This window comes from Rissa tridactyla, chromosome 5 (genome assembly GCF_028500815.1).
Source record: "Rissa tridactyla isolate bRisTri1 chromosome 5, bRisTri1.patW.cur.20221130, whole genome shotgun sequence".
Taxonomy (NCBI): Eukaryota; Metazoa; Chordata; class Aves; order Charadriiformes; family Laridae; genus Rissa; species Rissa tridactyla.
The window spans coordinates 37697769-37719353 of record NC_071470.1 but is presented as its reverse complement, the minus strand read 5'-3'; positions in this window follow the sequence as shown (position 1 = coordinate 37719353).

The window sequence follows — 21585 nt, the reverse complement described above, 5'->3', positions numbered from 1 at the left end:
ATTTATGAAAATCTCACCATAATTTTGAAAGACTTATAACTGCCTACATTTTGTCCTGATACTAAGCTTACCTTCTTGTATCATTTGTCATAATTTCCTGACAGTAAGAAAGAGGAATCCACCTGGGAATTTATATAAAATAAACTTGGATTTTTAAGTGTAAAATTAACTTCTTGGATTGATTTCTATGTCCCTCGCACCCTTCAAATAGAATGCCCATAAAGATGTAGTATCTGCATGTTGGTGAGCCTAGCTTTTTCTCAGGCTCTTTCAAAATATCTTTTTGCTGCAGAATGTTACCCCAACTTGGTTGTAGAGTGAGTCCTAGCTGCCATTTGTTTGTCTTGTTCTACGTAGTGTCAGGCAGCAACAACTCAGATCTTTAAGAAGATTTTCTCCCTTGGTTTGCTGTGTTTCAATTTTTCTATCAGCAGCACTTTGCGCATGGAGTGGTGGTCACAAAATGTCATAGCTGGAAACAGTGGAATATCAAAGCTCTTGCCAAAGAGATGTGGAATTTCATGGGACTCAGGGTGAGAGTGTGTGTTCCCACAGGATTTTATTTTTCTGGATTTCTTCTCTTCGTGCTCCTGATCCCTCAGAGATCTGTACTTTGTTTCTGTTTTAACACTATCCACATAACTTTCTGATGTTTTTTTAAGGATCTCAGACAGTAAGGGGCAGTAGGACCAATTTGCAGATCTGTAATGATTTTTTTTTTCGAAAAATGTTGCTTGAAACTCAGCTGGGATGGTTACCACCTTGAATCTCAATCTGGGGACATGTTGGAGAAGAAAAGTTTCACCAAAGGGAGGTTCTGGTTCATTTCCAGGTGTAGGCTTCTGTGAGACTGTGAAGTCTGTCCATACTGTGACCAGCAGTAAAAATACACTTTGTGTGGTTACAGGCATCTCCCTTGGGCAGCAGCGTAGTCATGGCAACATGGAGCTCAGTGTCTGCTGCCCACCGAGCACCTTCTCCTTTCAGCTAAAATGTAGAAAGCGCCTTTGTCTGTGTTCCTTATTTAGATTATTTGACTTTACAGCAAGTATCGTCTCAAACATTGCTTTGATGGATTTTTTCTGTATTTCTGTGCTTCTATAGTAGCGATGAGCTGACCATGTGCAACCCCACAGAGTGCATATGGGACTGCTCCCATCAAACTTCGCATGGCACGTCATTCTGAAGGCCACTTGCTCTGAGATCCTCTTATGATTAAGGTTTTAAAATAATTGCACCTTTCTTTCATTGGTAAGTGTCCAAGTGAGTGCATTTTAGAAATGGTGAGCCCCTGTAAGTTTAGATCAAGTTGGTTAGTTATCTTTGTTTTTTAAACCCATTGTTTTGGGTGTTTTTAATCTTGGATTGCATTTTGCATAAGCAATTATGACCTGAGGCCAAACCTTTCAACAGCTACGCACAGAGCTAGGCACCTATTCCTATATTCAGCACACAGTTAAAATTATCTAATTTTCAGAGGCATTAAACCCCCTTAAATTCTAGTGCTGTTTCGGGATCTCCATATGCTCATTACAACCAAAATTCATGCAACGTTTAGAGACATGGACTAAGGTCCCTAATTTCTGTTGCCTAAATCCATACCTAAACACTCATTTTAATTTTTTTATTTTATTTTATCTTTAAATACCTTGCTAGTGCATAGTGAATACATTGATGAAAATTTAGACTTTTTTTTCAATTACATTCATGGAATATACACAGTTTTTTTCTTTTTCAAGTCTCAATATAATTGGCAATGCTTTATTCCTCCACTGCAGCTGTGTTCCTGAATGCATTTCATGGGCTGTTGAAGTGCATTTCCAAAATGCCCTCTAAGGATGTCCAATCTTACTTAAGAAATGAATTAAATCTTTCCACTGAGTCATGGTAATATTTGAGAAGAAGGTATATATTTGTCAAGATGTCCTGTTTTCTTAACATTTTGGAACTTCTGGGTCATCTAATTCAAAGTAGCTTACCACATTCCACCTGCTTTTGACATCTTGACAACAGCTAAACCATAGAAGAAGGAAATTACGGTGATGTTCACATCTGCTTAGGCCTTGCTAATGCTCTTGAGTATAGCCCTTACTGCAAACAATACACTCCTGAGGCACTTTTAAATAAAAAAAAAAAAATCAGACCAAATTCCATCTCTGCTGTCATGATTTTCAAGATAGGTACAGTACAGTACATTTACTTGCCCTACAGTGGCATTTTTTTGCTTCAGCACACACAAAAAAATATTACCAGTTGTGCCTGTCGGTTTTAATCTTATTAAGAGTTCTTTGTGATGAATTGCAAATAGGTAAAAACACTTTCGCTTTTCTGATGTGTTTATGCACCTAGGGACTTATACGACCCAGTATCTGTACATTTGCTATTATCTGTAGTTAAAATATCATTAGCAGAGCTCGTATTGATACAAGCCACAACAAATCTGTTTGGATATTTTATTTGAGGAAAGGTCAGGGCACTCTTTTTGCAAGCATGTAGACCTCCAGCAGCTCTACTTGGCCTGACCAGCCCAGTGAATTAATAGCCTGGACTCCAATCATGGGATTTAAATTCTTTCATATCAAAACCTTTGTGTGATGTTTTGTATTTATGTCTGTGGCTTTTGTAAATGTTCTTTCTCCCTTGGAACAACTGCCATACCAGCTAGCAAAGGTCTTCAAGGAACTATTAATTTATCCAGTGAGCTCTGCCTGTGACCTTCCTATCTCATGTGTCTTCATGTATCTTTCTGCCACATCCAGCAGTTGAAGGCGATATATCACTCAATTATGACAGCTAGCCACTAGCAGAAGGTTTATATCAGATGGAGACATACAGCTAATATCCACAATATTTGCAATGCAACCTCGGTGCAAAGGGATCATATCAGACAGGAGAATCGGGACATCATTATTGTTTAAAATGACCTGTAAACATTAGGTCAGCTTGTTTGCCAGCAATATTATGCCCCTGATATCAGTGACAGTTTTTGATCTGTTATCTTTAGATCCCAGCTGGATTTTCAGAGCTAACTGTTGATGGCATATTAACTTCGTTATGCTTTTCAAGTTAAATGCAAAAGGTCAATAATGAGAATTTTGGGGGGTTTAATACAACATTCCTTGCATTGTTACACTCACGTTTATTTTATTACCAGCTTTAAAGAAAGCTTCAATGCACAGCAGCGGAAAGCAGGTTGGCAGACCTAACAAAGGATCACAGTAAACAGAAAACAGAAATGTACTGGCTGGACAGAGGGTGTCAGATGTGATTGGTGTAGATTTGAACCAAGTTTGAGTATAGAGTAAAAACACATTGAGACTCTTTCATCCACTTTTCTAGCCAACCAACCTGCAAAAATATTTCCTTCTTCACTCAGGAGACTGGAAAGGATTTGACTACCCATGAAATTAAGTGCTCAAGGGCTTTCTCACAACAATCTAATGCAGTGGGTAAGACTCCTGTTCACTTCAGTGGGACCCCAAAAATTTTTTTTACTGTGATGAGCTTGCATGCTTTGACTGTTTTAGCCATGTCCATATGGAAATAATACAGCTCTACTGACAGTTTAGGCACTACTCCAGGTAAATGTAAAAGAGACAGAAGTGAAATCCAACTCACAATTCACGTTTTTTTATCACAATCCTAACTAATTTTTTGACCACTAATGCAGAATAAAATAAGGTAACATTCTTGCTGTCGGTGAGAGTATCCATGAGTCTCTCAGCTCACATTATATACCTTAGCCGTTTCAACAGCAAGTGTGATTTAAGAATGACCTCGAGCAACACATTCTTTGAAAACGATGCCCCTGGTAACAGGGATGTACGTCCATGCCCCAGCTTGACAAGTTTTTATCTCCACCGGAGGGGAAAGTTTAACTTCTCATCGTTCCCACACTACATGACTGGACAAACATTCTACTGAGTGTCCTTGAACTTCATTTCTTCGCTACTACGATCTCACAGCCTAACTTATTGCAGCTTCAAGGAAAAACAGAGGACAACATTTACAGCCCCTCATGTTCCAGGAATGCAGAAAAAAATCACATTATAACTTTATGTCTGTAAAGCAGTATGTGTCTTGATTCACAGGTGATCCTGCAGAGAGTATCAGAGGAAGGGAAAGCTCTCCTTTGACTCGTGAAAGTAACAGAAATCCTTGAGAATTTACTGAAAAGACCACTCATTTATGTAGATGCATCTAAAATCTCAGTGCCCAACCTAAGATCGTTGTCTAGGTTGTCGCAGTAGTCAATGGAAAAGTATTTTGGCACCTCTGAAAGCACGATTCACCCCATCCTTCGATATTGATTTCAAATAGGCAGAATATTGACTCTTTCATTGACTGCAGATGATATGTGTTATGCAAAAAGCTGCAACAATACTATTTCAGTGTTATTGTATTTCAGTATCTCTGCAGTGCCTTGACAGATAACAAGCCATCTGTTGGCCTAGCAGAGCAGGCCTATATGGTCTGTGAAGTTGAATTAAAAGAAAAGGCTGTAAATCTTTTCACCCATTGAATGACTTTGTGTCAAGCCTTCAGTTAGATAAATTGTAATGTCTCTATTTGCAAAAAAAAATCTAATGTGTCATCCAGTCAGCAAAGATGGGAGAATATACATATAAGGAAACAGCAGCAACAAGTCTTCAGCAATTATATTTGCCACACCTAGACAGAAGGGTAGATCGAACTGTGAAAAAGAAGTCACAATATTTCTCCTGCTTATATAAATCTTGAGTTGAGGATGGTCAAGCTTTGTGGGAGGTGTTTTGTTTCTGTATAGTTTTGATCTCCTTTGATTTGATTTTAGCTCTCCTATTTCAGTACAAGACGCCAGCTTGTACCTCTTTTGGCTGAAGGTACATGTGTTTTAGCAGCAGCAGCTTCCTAAGGAAAAGATATCAAAATTCATAGGAAACTGACTCAGCACTCCCCTGCACCTGGCAAGGTGATGTAACCAAAGAGGTAGGTTTATGATACCTGCAAAGGTAGGCTATGATACCTACTTTACCTGTGTTTGTATCTACACTCCTGCTAAGAATTTGTCATCTCAGCAATAGCTTTAGGACACACTTATTACTCCGATGCTCTCACATATTTACCCATCCTGGTAGGGCTTGTACATGCTCCATATCCATGGTTTCTCCTAATGTGCAGTTTATATTATCATATTGCTTTGTGCATTAACTGTTTCTCTACTTTGTCACTTCTGTTCGTCAATCCTGACCCCACCCTATAGCTTGCCTTGAGGTGAGGTGAGATGTGATGTTTGCTTTCTCTACTTCATCATGCCATTGGTTACCTCAAAGGGTTCAACTCTCATACTTCCGTCCAAGGCCTTTCTTGCCTCAGAAAACTTCACATCCCATGAAGTGTGTCATTCATATCAGCATATCAGCATCAATAACAATTCCAGGAAGACCACTTGAGTAAGGAGGTGATTTTTGGCTCCTTGTTGGAGATATTAGAGCAGAGCAGATTCCTTCTAGAACCCTGGACCCCTGTAAAGACTGCCTAATTGGTGACAGCAGCCTCTGACAGAGATTTGGGTGCCCCTACTAGTGTAGAGAATTCTTCCTTCAATAATAGGTGTCAAGAAGAGTGTGTCATCTTCCCCTCCAAACACAGTAACAGGACCAACAGGAGCTGCAGACTCTACCATTTGGTTACCTTTGTCCACGTATGACAGCTTTAGCTCTGGGCTGTGTTTGAAAGCCCACAGGATCCTCACAGCATTTATACAGACCTTTCCATGGAGATACCAAAAATCAGAAGACGAAGCATCATTCATACCTTCCAGGTTGCACCTCACTGGTCATCTCTTTCTGTCACACCTAAGGACTTATTATTACTTGCCTGAGGAAGGGAGAGCAGATGGCAAAGGATAAAAAACAAAGGGCAAAGAAGACCAATGGTCTCAAATTTCAGCTGAAATTTTTCTTTCTATTGTGAAGATGGATTGGAACATCATTTTCATTACGAGCCTGCTCTGAAGATGATTGAAGACAGTAGAAGAATTTCCTTTGATCTTGATGAACTTGTCACTTGTTCTGGAAGGCTGGACCCTGACCAGGAGACCTCAAGTGTGGTTCTCCAGTATGATCAAACTTTTTCTCTGGGGAGGGGAGAGGTTGTTATGGATCCAGATAAATCTATAATCTATATATCCCATAGTCCTAAAGTTCCAGATTAAACATGCACTTAACTGAGAGAGTTTATGAATGTTTTTAAATAACTCTTCTGGAAGTGTGATTGTGGCCACAGCATGCATGGCATTTCTGGTGGGTGGGCAGCCCTTCTTATTCACTGTTGTTTGAATAATTGGAAAAATCACTCACCCATTACTATTTTACCGCCACAACCACAATCCTCCCCCGAGCTGGCGCCTCATCTGGGGATGCTTCATTCCCATTTAATAGGATGAAAACCATGTGGCTGTGGATCATCTAGTTCTGTCTGTCTCTACTGTCTTAACATGAGCACGTTTGCTGTGTTCGATCAACTGTGGTACAGTTCAAATTGATGGCAGGGCTCACACCTCATTTCTACACACAGAGGCTGTGAACTCTCCGAGGCTGTGAACATTTCCTTGCCAACCTCCTCGGTGCTAGAGGCCTGCTCTTTTTTTTTTTTTTTTTTGAATGCTATTGTGTGCTAGATACTTTGCAGACAGACTACGTACCATCATTCCCTAAAGCTTTTATTAACAGTACTTTTTCTTTCTGTCCAAGATTTTCTGCCACATTTATTATCACACATGCTCCTGAATGTGTGTGTGTCTTAGGATGCTCATAAATCACCTTGCAAACCTAACTACACTCTTAGAGTGCAATTCCACAGTGCTTTAGCTAATCTAAACCAGAGCTAGTGCGGTCGATCTCTCTCCTTCACCACCAGCCTCACGTTCCTACCCCCATTTTCAAGCTGGCACTAGCAAATTTGTTATACGGGCTGATATCTTATGCGATATCATGCAGTGAGCTAGCTCAGGGAGCTGATGCAGTTAGAAACCAGTTAGGCTACTTTTTGGGCAGTTCATTTTCCTGAGTTATGTCATTATCCTATACTGATAATGCAAATCATGTAATGATACTTTGTGGAAAAGGATTGGAATCAGGGTAGTATGGCAGCAAACCTGATTTAGAGTGGCTTAAAAGTGCACTGGTGAACTGGTACACATGAACAAAAATCTATAGATCAAGTGTTTCTAGACTGTTACACAAAGCACTGGGGGTATAAAAACCCAATGAAAAGTTTGAAAGATTCCATTGGGAGGCTTTTACAGGAGCTGCAAGGTGACATTGCCCAAGAAGGCAGTCAGCAACTGCTACTAATCCTGATCTCTCTGGAGGTGCTGCTGGGTCAACACCTCAACACACTGATCAGTCAGTCAGTGATTAACGCAGCTTGGCTTATCAGAAGTAACAAGCTATAACTGCCGCAGCTTCACAGTCCATTCTGTTACTGACGGGATGGACACAAGTGGTGCCAACACCTGTGTTTTCTGCTGAGGGTGTTAGGGACAGGGTCTGCACCAAGTACATAAAGGGATGGTGATGAGGCTAGAGTCTATTTTTTGTAGGTAGAAGACAAAACTAGGGTGAAGGAGAGATGGAGAGATGGGACTTTGGGTGATAAGCAGAAGGGAAGATAAATGCTCTGCATCTTGGTGCGAAATGCTGGAGGGATGTGCTAGCTAGATGTGCTAGCTAGACATGGTTAGCATCCTAGTCTAAAAGGGCAGAGGGTGGGAGAAGAAAGTGGTGAATGAACAGAGATTTTTATTGATTTCTGTTTTCACCTTTTCTAAACCCAGATGTGGTAATTCCTACTGGTATCTGTAACTACTACTGTTATGTGCAGTACTGCCCCTGTGGCTGGTAATGCCTGCAGCCACTCCATGGTTGTTAGCAGCTGAGTAGATCGTGGCTGGATTATGTGTCTGTGGACTGCAAGTACACAAGGCCTTGCAACCGATGCAGTGGAGACTGGGATACTACTGTACTAAGTCTGGGTGGGTCCAACTTTTATGGTGATGTAGGAGACACAAGGTGTGATGCCTCTTTTGCTGCTATATGGAGAAGATACCTTCACTTCTGGACAGTGGAAGGTAAATCACTTCCTTCCAACTGGTTATAGTGGTAGTAGTTCTTCCAAGAGTAAGGCAGTAGTTTGCTCACCTTACCGAGTAGCTCTTTCTCTCCTTATTCATTTGTCTTTCTCTTTGGTCTCTGTATTGGTTGTGATTTTTTTTCTTTTTAATACTTTCACAACAGTAAAATTCTATTCCTCTGCAAACAATCTCTGCTAATATTGATTCAGCCTTTATTACAAATGCATTAGTTGTGCTGTTATTGCCATTATTTAAGCTTTTACTCCTGCCCCATGACCCATAGCTAAATGAACATTTTTTCCTCTCTCTGCATAGATATTTACTCGCTTTTCCAGCATTTATCCCACACCTCCCATGTAATACAAATCCTCTTTCCTTTGCTTTTTTTTTTCGGTTTGCAGTGGTTATGAATGTCAAAAACAATTTGTATTCCCTGCTTCTGAAAACCATTAAGTTTTGCCTCATGTGTTGGAAGTTTTTATCCCAACCTTTGAGTCATTTAACAATATTTTGTAACTGATGTTGATTAATAATTGGAAAATAGTAATCACTGGTGAAATAAGCAAAAAGTCATTATTTTGATATAGAATCAATGATAGAATCATAGAACAGTTCGGGTTGGAAGGGACCTTAATGATAATCCAGTTCCAACCCCCCTGCCATGGGCAGGGACACCTCCCACTAGACCAGGCTGCTCAAAGCCTCATCCAGCCTGGTCTTGAACACTTCCAGGGATGGGGCATCCACTGCTTCTCTGGGCAACCTGTTCCGGTGTCTCACCACCCTCAGAGTAAAGAATTTCTTCCTAATATCCTAATATTATATATTGTATTACAGTTTGATTAAACACTTAACAAATAAGCAAAATATTTGATGGAAAAGGCACTTCTGGAAGGGTGAGTTTAAGCTTTCGAAGCAATGAATTTCTCTTCCTTTCTCCTTTTGACCACTGAGATCACTTAGGTCGTAGTATAGTCCTCTCAGTTAAATGTCTTTAGGTGGGTAGGATGGATCAGACCAAAGATGTGTCTCTCACTGAAGAATTTGATTTAGACTAGTCCTGGGGTGTTTTTTTTTCTCTTTCAAGTTTTCTAGATGAGACAATTTTGCTCTTGCTGTGCCTCATGTTTACTGGAGCAAAAAAATGCTACAAGAGGATCAACGAATTAAGGATGTGGCACTTCATAGTGCACAAGAGAACAAGCACATCTGGATCCCACCTCTAGCCAAAGTGACCTCAAACTATTGTTGAGACTGCATAAAAGAACAGCAATAAAAGCCAGGTAGTGCTGCTATCCAGTTTCTCCAACTAACTATAGGTCACCGAATACAACAGGGCATTTGGCTAAAGTATTAACCCATGACTGCCCAAGCTGTTTAATTATTAACATGCTCTTCTGTCCAGTTTTGTCTATGTGCCAGCTAATGATCTCCCAGGCAGTGCCCAGGCATAGTCTGGGGAACAGGACTGCTCTCAGGAGGTTGTGTGGAGAGCATGGTGTGAACTTTGTTTTTTCCACCATGCACTGTTTTCCAAAGATAACCCACCAGGCTTTGCAGTGTAAAACACAATTACGTGATCTTGTACCGCATCTCAAGAAGGCACCTCAGATCTGCAGAAAGTTCCTTTTCCCCATTGAATTTAGCAGTAGAGACACAACCTCCAAGAATAAAAGCAAACACTTTCTTCAACAGATTAATCAGTTCTGAAACTGAGTTACTTCTCCTACTTCCAATAAGCAAGGAGAATAACCTTTCTAATCCCTTGGAAAACACCTGAATTCCCAGAAGACCTCCCAGTATCTGTCTGCTGGAAGTTGCATTACAGCAACTTGGAGGTCCTCTACAAAGACAACAGTAACTTACACCAGAAGTTTAGCTGTAGCCATGGTGTCATCAAGCAAGCTCAGAATTAGACAGTAAGTTCTGACTCTAGTTTCCACCCTGCATCCTCCTCCATTCTGCTAAATATTTCCTGGATTTCATAAGGCTGTTTTCCTTTGTCCTTCTTGATTTTGATCTGCCACTCACTTGTAAGTAAATCTCAAACAAGTGTTCATCATTTCTAAGCAGGAAGCTCAGAGATTGATCTCTTTACTCCAGAATCTCCCTTCAGGCAAACTAACATCATCTTGTGTGTGATTATGTACCAGTTCAAGCTCAGCAAGGTTAGAACAGAGCTTATAATCCTTTCCTGTGATCCCTCTGGGCTATCTTCATTCTCTATAGCCATTCTTGTGCTCATCCATGAATTCAGACACCATTTCCTGCTTGTATCATCCTTCAGGCAAGGAATCTTGATTGGAGGCAGGGAGGAATTATTTTAACATACCTTAAAATAAAAACAAAAAAAAAATCCCAACCTTTCCTACTTGACTTCAAGGCAAAATTCTCATTCAAATTCCCATCAATTAGGATTCATCTTCTCTAACTTTAGCTGAGCTTAAGCTCATGACCTATGCTCCCTGAGCAGGTGGTAAATAGATATGGGAATCCTCCACAGGTTTATGTTTCACTACCCGTCAGACAGACAGGAAGACAGAATGTTGTCAGGGTAAATGTAGCTGTGATGGATAAATGTATTCCTAGATGTGTTTCTTTCCTCTGAAAATTCAGAGGAGACCGTGTCCTGTCATACTGAACAGAACTATCCCTTTCTTTTCCTCTAGTTCCCAGGGTAATTGTATTCGTTTGCCTTTTTATGTTCAAGGTTTTTAGGGAATATCTGCCTTTTCCGTGTGTGTTTCTGCACTGCTAACACAGGAGAATCCTGATCTGGCACTGCAGCTTCATGGTACTATGATAAAACAAATAAATAATGAATTAGGTATAGGAGTAGGATCAAGCACACACAAGTCCATGCAATAAACTTTCCTCTGCACCCCTGAGATTTCTCTTTCTTTATTATATATTTTAAAATTAACTTCATTTCCTACAATATTCTTCATTCATCCCTAAGTGAACCAGGTTTCTATATTGTTGGTGTTCTAAGAAACAAACATTTGACTCTCCAATGTGAGCACTTGGCCATTCTCCTTTAGTCTCATGGAGCAGTAATTATTACCCTTATTGAAAGGAAATTTCATTCAAGAGTTTTAAGAGAGAACAGCTCAGATACCTCAAAAGAAGGAAATAGGGTAAGTATCCTACCGTACACTTACAACCACTCAAACAAATGCTTAAAATAGAAGGGGCTAGAACTGCTGATTCAATAAAAGTTCCCTTTAGAGCATGAATTGTCTTTAGTCACCTATGGTTTACTAATTTGTAAGGGTTGACATTAACTTCCATGCGATAAATCACCTCTCACCCAAAAAAAGCAAAAACTACCTTAAATGAAAACTTAAGTTTCTTTTCTGAAAGTCATGAGTCTTCAGTTGAGTATCCAAGCACACACCTAACAGTAATTGCCTTTGATGTGATTCCAAGTTAAGCATATGATTAAATGCTTTGTGGCAGAAGTAGAAATTAAGCAGATTCCTATGTGTCCAGTGGAATTTGAGACTGATTCTCAGGTTATTGGACTTACCAGATATATTTCTGCCACTTTTGGAACTACTGAATGGCTTACTGGCGCCAGGAATACCTAACAAGGAAAGGAATTGGGTTTGCACGGTGATCAGTGCAGACTGACACGGAAACTTTTGCAGAGCCCCGAAGCAGGCCTGGTAGGGCTAGATCTGAAAGCTGAAAGGGTCAGGATAAGGGTCTTCATTTTTTATTGAGGTTTTTCTGCATTAATAGATTCACCACTTTTGGGAACCAGTTTGCTGGCAAATACAAGGTTGAAGCATGGTTGTAATATAGAGTAACCAGCTAGCTGTTTTGCTCAAGACCGTGGAAAGCTTTACTGAATTCCTTGTTCAGCCTCCATATATTTTACATTCTCCTGCTTCAATATGCATCATATAGATAATTGAATGCAGAAGACATTCTTGCAGAAGACATGTTGTTCGCTTGGAGACAATGTGAAATAAGGGAGAGGAAGCTGAAAATGAGGAGGGGGATTTAAAAGCAGGTATACTTTGATCACCTCTATAGGAATGTAAACACTCGATTTATCAGCCTAGCCCTGAAAAAAGCTTCCACAGGCTCATTAACAGGACAAAAAGTAAGGTGTTGTTTATTTACTTACATGTATGTACACACACAGAAGAGTGGAGGTAATTGACATTGAAATGATTCCTGTATTTGTGTCTGAGTTCATCTAGCAGTAAATGTTAAGGTCATTCCCAATTTCAAAAATTAGTGCAAGACTAAACTTGCACTGAACTCAAGGCAATTGAAAAAGTTCAACGGAAATGTGCTTCACTGACACTGAAAGAAATTAAGGCAGGGAATTAGCAGATTTGAATCTATGCCCTTATTGAAGTCTGTTTCTCCCACACAGCTTAGCAAGTTCAGCTATTTTTTTTTTATTGTCAATCATAAAATATGTGCTTAAGGTGTAACTTCTTCCACCTTGGTAACACTGGCCTCTGCAAGAGGTTACTTCCACAGGGGCAATGGTTTTTCATCTTAATAAGTAAAACCATAAGTGACTCTGTAGCCTGAACTTTCTTACAACATGCTGAAAGCAGCTAGAGAAGAAGAAGAAAAGCAACCAAGGCTCCCTTCCTGCCTTGGTCTTTAACATGTTTTGGACATCTCTTTTAAATCTTTGGCATCTTACTCCAATATTTTGTCCGTCTATGATGGGTTGACTTTGGACCTTGGACAAGGTGCCCACCAAAGCTGCTCTGTCACTCCCCTCCTCAGCTGGACAGGAGAGAGAAAATATAACATAAGGCTCATGGGGAGAGATCACTCACCAATTATTGAGGAGAAATAACTGGACTCCAGACGATCCAATGTGAATCAACAGAAGCCGTTTATTAAGCACAGATCATCATCTTTTATACCCTGTGTTGTAGCCGTACACGCGACTCGCTTATTTCTGATTAGCTAGTTACACTGTCCACGTGCTGTGCATGCAGTTCATTCACACATCAGATTGGTTACAAGAATTCGCATAGTAAATTGCTTAGTCATTAGCACAACATGTTTTCTACCTTCTCAGTTCCCGTTTTTCCCATGTACTAATTCCATCTTCTACCACCTGTTTTGCTGTTAATCTAATCTCTCACAGTAGGGAGGCTGGCTCACATGACCATTTTCTCTCAGATACATTCCTACAAATTATGTCATGGGCAAAAATGGTTCAACTTGGGGATATTAATTTAATTTATTTCCAATCAAATCAGAGCAGGTTAATGAGAAATAAAACTGAATCCTAAAACACCTTCCCCCTACTCCTTTCTTCTTCATGGGCTCAACTTCACTCCCAAATTCTCTACCTCCTCCCCCCGAGTTGTGCAGGGGGATGGGGAGTGGGGTTGTGGTCAGTTCATCACATGTTGTCTCTGTGACTCCTTCCTCCTCAGGGGGAGAACTCCTCACACTCTTCATCTTCTCCAATGTGGGGTCCCTCCCACAGGAGACAATTCACCATGAACTTCTCCAATGTGAGTCCTTCCCACAGGCTGCAGTTATTCAGGAACAGACTGTCCCATCACGGGTCCCTTCCATGGGGTGCAGTCCTTCAGGAACAGACTGCTCCGGCATGGGTTCCTCTCTCCACAGGTCCACATGTCCTGCCAGAAGCCTGCTCCAGCACAGGCTTCCTAACGGGTCACAGACTCCTTCAAGCAACCACCTACTCCATTAACCAATGTAAGGGTTATTATGGACCTGGTCACCTACATATTTGTAATAGTGTTGCTGTTTGGTTAAGGTATTGACAGTTCAAATACTCCACTGCAATGTGTGATGTCAACATACTCTTAGAAACTGAAGAGCTATAAGAAACCAAGAATTAAAAACTGCAGCTCTATGACAGAAAGTAAATGCAATACTGAATGAAAAAGTAGTGTCTAATGAATATTGTATCTATAAGGGTCAGGTTTCATCATGTCCCCCCAGAGAAGATACCTATTCAAATATCCTTGTCAGGATGATAATTAGAAAAATGACTCCTATGACTGGGATGCTAATGAACAAAGTCACACATTTTGCTGCAAAGTGTTCCCAGACCAGCCTGGATAGCAAGTGAGCTGAACTGTTACTTGTCACGTTAGGAATCAGAGATTCCCCTATCACAAGAAACGAAAACTGTGAACACTAGATATTTGGGTGTTTTCCTTATCTGTAAGTGCATAAGTTTTGGGACACTCTGGACAAGGTCTGAGGTCCGAGTACTTCATGCCATGCATCTTAACTGATCATTTGTGAGTGTTTTGTTTCATTACTTACCAAAAAAAAAATCTAATAATCTGAGTCTGTTAACAGGATATTCTTGCTCATTCATACAACAGACTACTTCACAGATGAGAGTAGAGTGTGATTCATGTAGGATCTTCAATCAAAACGCCGGATGCTTTCCTAGAAGGTACAGTCAATGCCAGGTGCCGAGACTGTCTTCACTTATGTGAAAATCCCTAACTATCACTGACAAAATCTAAGTTAGAAATGAGATCATGTCAGATGGGACATGACAACGACATTTAATAGACCATGTGAGAAATACTGTAAAATCTCAATGGCTGATCTTGCCCTATATTCATCATATGCAAATTCTCAGCAGTTTCTTTTTTAAGATTGCCTTTTTCAAGTTAACGCTTTCATGAGCATTGCTTCAAGCACAAGATTTCTTGTGAAATTCTTTGCAGTCCTGAGATAGAAGATGCAAAAAAAAATATGCTTGTGATTTATTATTGCATACACTGAGACTTTGTAATGAAGCTAGAGTCTAGTCAGTTGTTTTAAAGTAATTGGATACTACTATCAGAGAGGGATAAAGTCATTCACTGACTGTGGTGCTTGAAAAGAACAGATATAAAGACCGAATTAACTGAGAAACTATCATCTAAGTATTCCCAGTTCTGTAGTAACGGCCATCTGGCAAGACCTGAAACATTCCCTGACATACCTGGTGAAGAAGAAGGCGTCAGCCTTGTGTGAAATGCTCATGTGAGGTGATGAAAGGGAAATGACCTTCTGAAAAAAATTCTGATACAAGATTTGCACTGACAGATGTGCATGAACCTTTGACTACAGTAATTATGATTTTACATTGATAAAGCATTTCTCACCCTCGGTCCCAGAGTACCCTATTCAGGATCACACTGTTGAGGTGTTGACACTTTTGATAGTAGGATAACAACCAGCTAAATCAAGGCATGTTAAGTGTGACATTGAGGAAAGAAAAAATACTGTGATGATAAAAAAAGCTTGCAAATGTAACCCAAATGCATCTGCAGTGCCAGGAAAAAAAGTCTAGTTTTAATTGGTTATTTATAAGACAAGTTTACTGTGTCTTTGAGACTGATTCATGACTTTTAAACACCAATTGTCAAAGACTCGAAGTGTAAGCTTTGATTTCAAGTGCTTAGATCCTTCTCTTTTCACGAGCATTCTTTTTTACAGATGGTTGCACACCCTAGGGATAGTTCATAGCATTCAGTTATTTGGCCTGGGAAGAATGGCCACAGATACTACCTAACTTTTAACTAAAAAAAAAAAAATCTTCTCACCTATACACTCCTATTCAGACAAAGGAGAGAAGTAGGCATCTTCTGGTGACAGCTCAGATTTTGCAAGGGTCTGTGTTCCCACCCTCATCTCCTATTTTAGGGACCAACAGGTCAATGTGACGAGATCAGGCCGTACTGGTACTTTTTCCTTTAATTAGTGGCAGTGAAGGCTGTAGGAGCAACGTTGAAAGACTGACTATCTTTTGTTTACCCACTGATTGTGTTTTATCTATCCATCAAGAGGTATTTGAATAGTGTGAACTAATCCAACCAGAGAACCTTAAATCTCCCTTCCAAGGGAATGTGTTTAAAGATCTAAAAATGTTATAATATCCTAAAAAATAACCTTGAGAGAAGGACTTGTGTGAGTCAAGTGAAACTTGAGATAGTTTTGAACCTAGCAAGGCATTGATCCAAATTCCAAACTCTTTTCTGCCATTTGGAGCACCTTGAAGGACTAAGGCCCTGGGATACATTTGCTAGTAACCTATATGCTAGCATGGCCAGTGATTTTCCTTTCGGTAAGTAGGATGCTTAGAAACACACCAATTCTAAAAAGCATCCTGTTTTTCTTCCACATTTCAAGACTTATTTTCATTCACCTTAGGTTATAGCACAAAAAAAGGAAACTTTCTGAGGGTTGTATTTTGAATTCCCAGGAGAGCAGACCTCCAGCATTCTCTTCTAGCTGGTACTTAATGACGAAAAGACTTACTTTTTTTAAAAAAAATAAAGCAACAAAAAATGATAATTTTTCACAGGCATTTTGGGAGTGTGGAAGCGGAGAGTTTGGGAATATGCAGAAGAAACATTTGTATTATAACTTTGCTCTAAGACAATGTGCTCTAATTAGATGGCAACATGCTTGCAATATCCACACAGCCTTACTCATATTATTAATATTTTATGCTAACTGGGACCCATCATGCATTCTTCAACATTCTTTTTTTGCGCTTCACAGGTTACAGACAAGTCTTCACTTTCTGTATCTATATAAGAATAAATCAAGGTCTTTAGCAAACATTTTACAAAAGAAAATGGGGAAAAAATTGCCATAAAAAGAAAAGGATTATGATTTACCCACTGATGGGACATTTACTTATACTGTGAATCATAGAAAGGATAGAAAATTGCCTTGAAAATTGTTTTGAATTACGTGTCTACAAAAATCCTATATTTGTGTGTGTGTAGGGGAGGATGTCTGCAATACATTTACTTTGCAGCCAGGTTTATATGCATTCTGTCACACACAGGTTTAGAGTTTTACTTTGGAAGGTTAGTGAGTATGATTCCTCATTCCAAATTCAAGCAAGTAAAATTACCCTAGTACTTCTGGCCTACATTTTTAGCAATGTATGTCCAGCTTTCCTTCATCTGATGTTTCAAGACAGCATTTTAAAATGGATTTCAATGTGTTGCCAAGCACCTGCTCACACGTAGGGTCACTGTTAAAATGAACTCTGCTGTGAAAATGTATTTTCCGCACAGGTGTTGCTGTCTAGATTTCCTTTTATAAGAAATGGACCAAGAGCCTGACTTCATCAGTTCAGTAATGAATGCTAGCATACGTGAGCCTTGCCTGGCATTATAGCAAAAACTGTGTTCTTCCTTCAGAGTCCGACATACAAGGTTTGACTGTGAAAGTACAACTGGAATGATCAATTTTTAGCTAGGGAAAAACTTAAAACCAAAAAGTCCATCCTTACCTTGCAGTAGTAAGCTACTTGATCATGGTTTTCAAGTGCAACCATTATAAGTTTTTTAAACACACTTTCCACAAATGTTGCAGAATGAGGGTTTCCCTGCTTTACTTCTGACATTGAGACAAAATGAGAAGCATAATAAAGTGAAAGTTTATCAGAGTTTATGGTTTCTAGAGCTTGTCCTGACACTCTTATTATGCTATAGGAAGCAGGTGGGTACCAGCAGACCCTTAGACGAAGGCAATGGTGATGGATATTCACTTACCCCAAATTCTTGCCCTATAAATAAGAGAAGACTGCAGGGAGGGAAGCAGGAACAAACTTATCTGGGAAAGAGGGCTGTCAGTTAAAATCACAGAGCAAATACATAAAAAAACAGCTGAGATTTTATACCAAGTTTTCACGTCAAGCCTCGAGGAAGTACATACTTGTCTCTTTAAAATAATATTCTGCTGTGTGGGGTTCTTAGCCTACAAAGGCTCTTTCTTTTCTGTTAATTCATACTCACCTTACTTTTCTCTTTCCTATCACTGTTTTCTGTTGACTTCTAATTCCCTCCATCTCTCTCTCCATCTTTCTTATTAAGTCTATTTAATTGTTTCTCCCCTTTACTACTTTAGAACAAAATCTTGTTGGACTTCGGTTTGGGTTGTTCTTTTTAATATTAAAGATCATTTGCCTTTCATCTTCCATTTGCTTTAGGGGGGAGTTTTCTTTCAAATTTGGTCTTTCTTCAGCTTCTTATTTATCTTTTGATTTTTTTTTCCTTGTAGATTTGTATTTTGCTCAGATTTCTTTTTACTCTTGCACAGTTAAATTGCTCTTTCTCTGTGAGGCCTCTGACCTCATAAACCTATATCTTCTTTATCCATCAAAAAGATGAGAGGAAAAAGGAGAAAAGAAAAGGGGAACTTGCTAAGAGGGGAAAAAATCAATACGTTATACGCATGACACTCATTTGTGGGAACTGAAGTGATTCTACACCATCTGTATTATTGAAGCATCTATGAACTTTACCAGCATCAGGGTCCCATTGTGCTTCATGAAAGACCATCCTTGCCTTAAAGAGTTTATATTCTAAGCAAACAGGATGCATAAACAGTATAAGAAAGGTGGGACTGCTATCTGCCTCATACAGATGGAGAATTGAGATTAAAGACAAGGTTTTTCAAAGAACTATTTTTTAAAGACAAGGTTTTTCAAAAAGCTACCATTTAGGAAGCAAAATAAGCCCAAATTCCTCTGCTCTAGCTTTTGTCTTCACCCCTCAGCCTGATATGTCCTTTGGGCTGGCTCTAGGCCTTCAGAGACCACTAACATATGGACTTGAGTGAAAGTCATGCAAGAAGAATTACTTTAAAGGCCAGATTTTCCTCGGGACATTGGACATGAGGCAGTGAACTAAGCTGGAAAATCTGGTCATAAATGTCACAGGAAAAATTGAGCACTTCTGAATTTGTGGCTTACTGCTTGCAGAGCAAAGCAGAACAGCAGCCTCGGTGACTTGCTGGGTGCTTTCATCAGGGGCTCATCTTTCTTTCTGATTCTAGGTCAATTAGAAAGGCTGTGCTTACTTGGGGAAGTTTGTTCAGCAGGATTGTATTTTTGCTGGTTTTCTGTGAGAAGTGTTAGTTTCTTACATGTTTATAGGATTTAAAGGGACTGAGGGGAGAGAAAGGAAAGAAGGAGGAAAGGACAGTGGGAAGGAAGGAAGGACAGTGGGAAGGTTTACCCAGAGGACCAAGTAATAAAATGCAAGAGCTCTGAAATAAGTCTTATGAATATACTGCAACTATCAGAATAAATCTAAACAAGTCTCATACGAAGACTTCTTCCCTTCATATTCTCCATTACTCCATGGTGGCATTCCTGATTCTCAGTCATGTAAATGAAATTAAGGAAAATTATAAGGAAGAGATTTTTTTAAAGACAAAACTTTGTTTTTAAGGAAAAAAAATCACAAAAAACCCAAACAAAAAACCCCAAAACAAAACACAAAAAAAACCAAAACCAGGACTGTCAATGCAAGTCATCCTTAAATACTTCTCTTTTTACAACTAATGTTATAGAAGCTTTAGGCTCATTGGGTAGGCTGATAAATGCAGAGTTTGACTGACAAGATTCCCTGAAGAAATTTTTTTCTGTTGTCTCTGTTCAAGTAATGAAAGAACTTCGATTACGGGGGGGGGAAAAAAGCTAATTTAACACTGAGGATTTTGCAGTGAATCACAATGTGCCTCTGATTCAGTGCATTTATCACCATGTTTCACTTGAGTAAACATGCTGTTGATTAGAATCCAAGCCAAATTATCAGGCAGCATGCTTGATGTCTGTTTTTATGTTGAATTCACACCGTATTTTATTTAAAGACAAAAGCAATATTATGGGATTTACCAGCATCCTTTTCTTGTTGCGTGAGTAGTCCAAGCTTTAGCATCCCTGTAACACATACATCCTAAGTAGATTACTACAAACTGTTGAAGCTGGGGATTTGTTTGAAAAAGTTAGTCTTTAACAAATCAGATTTATACTTATCTTACAGGAGTTAACAAATCACTGTCTCTGAATCATTCCAGTCAAAAAGCAGTTTTTAAATGCTTCTCTGTAACTTCCAAACATATTTGGAGAAAAACATTCACTCTTTCTACCACACTACATTTCATTAGTGTAAGGGATGAACATGACAGCAGAAAAGTTCACATAATAAAGGCTAAAACACAGGGCAGCATTTTTAAATCCCCTTAGGACCAGATTTTCAAAGATATTCAGGCTCCTACAGATGCACACAGACACTTTCTGGGATTTTCTCAGCATGCCTACACACATTAGATGTCTGAAGTACTGTGGGAAAAAATAAGATATAATTGGGCCATTAATTATTTTTATAACACACATAGAAGATGATTTGTGAGTGATGATGTCTGTGAAGGAGGAGAAGTGATCTGATTTATATATGTCTTCCTGTCTATGTGAATATTCTTTGTGATGTGGTTTTAGTCTTGTCTTTTCAAAATGTTCACTTTGGTAGGATTGATCCAACAGCCGGACATCAAATACAAACTAATTTAGTCATATCTCATTAAGTAACTCCTTCACTGGAAACAGGTAGACTCCTGATGGGATTCAAGCTGCTGGTTAGGTTACCTATCTCAAGGCAAGATGAATAGCCTGGTAAAAATATCCTTCACTTTACTGTTCCTACAGATGACTAACTTGGATCAAACACTTCACTCTTACGTGGCTAAAGCTCAGTTAGAAATCCTCAGTGTAATGGTTTCAAGAGGGTTAAAGCAATCTCCTGCTCCCTCCCCTTTCAGACAACACAATTGCCTTCACAACTGTTGTTCTAGACAGAACATAAAACATGTTAGAAATACCTTATAACTTCTCATTTCTCAGTGGCAGCAAACCGGATGACCAACAAAGGATTGACAGGTTCTTCTGTTACACTAAGGAACAAACAAAAAAATAATAATGCGGCTGTACATTTATGTTCTTAATTTTTGCATTTTTTTAAATTATGATGTGTGCAAATACTTTAAAAAAGGTATCTAGAAATAAATATTGCATCAGTACAACCCAATTACTCTTTCCTTGAACATGAATTTAGACAAAAATAGACCCTTTTCTCATCATTATCAAAAAGAATGCGTAATTCCTAGAAGCTCAAGCAGAAATTAAAGCCTTGTTTTGCAAACTACTCTAACAGCTTGGAGACCCCCAACTCCTCAAAATCTTAGACTAAGATAAGAAATCTAAAAAATTTATTTCCTTTTAAATCCAAAGAATAAAATCAGATGTCACCTGGCTACTGGGTGTTAAAAAGGCTAAGTAGGTCCTACTGTGTTTAAGGAAGTGGATGTTGTAAAAATTTTTCAGAAAAACACATCAATTTCGGACAGCAATTGGCTTAACTGCAGTAGAAGAACCATCCTCCCTCCCTGGTCCTGACTAAGTCAGAATATAAAATCTTCAAACAGTCTGTAGTTCAGAATGAAACCTCATTCAAGAGCTGCTTAGGGTTTCTTTTTGTTTCGGTTTGGGGTTTTTTGGTGTTTTTTTGGTGTTTTTATTTTTTTTCATTTATATCCACCCCTTCAAGCAGTCTATGAATATTTAAAAAGACCTCTAATCTTTAATCTCCACATTGAGATAACTGGCCTTGATTTCTTATCTTGGTTTAAGACTTAAGGAG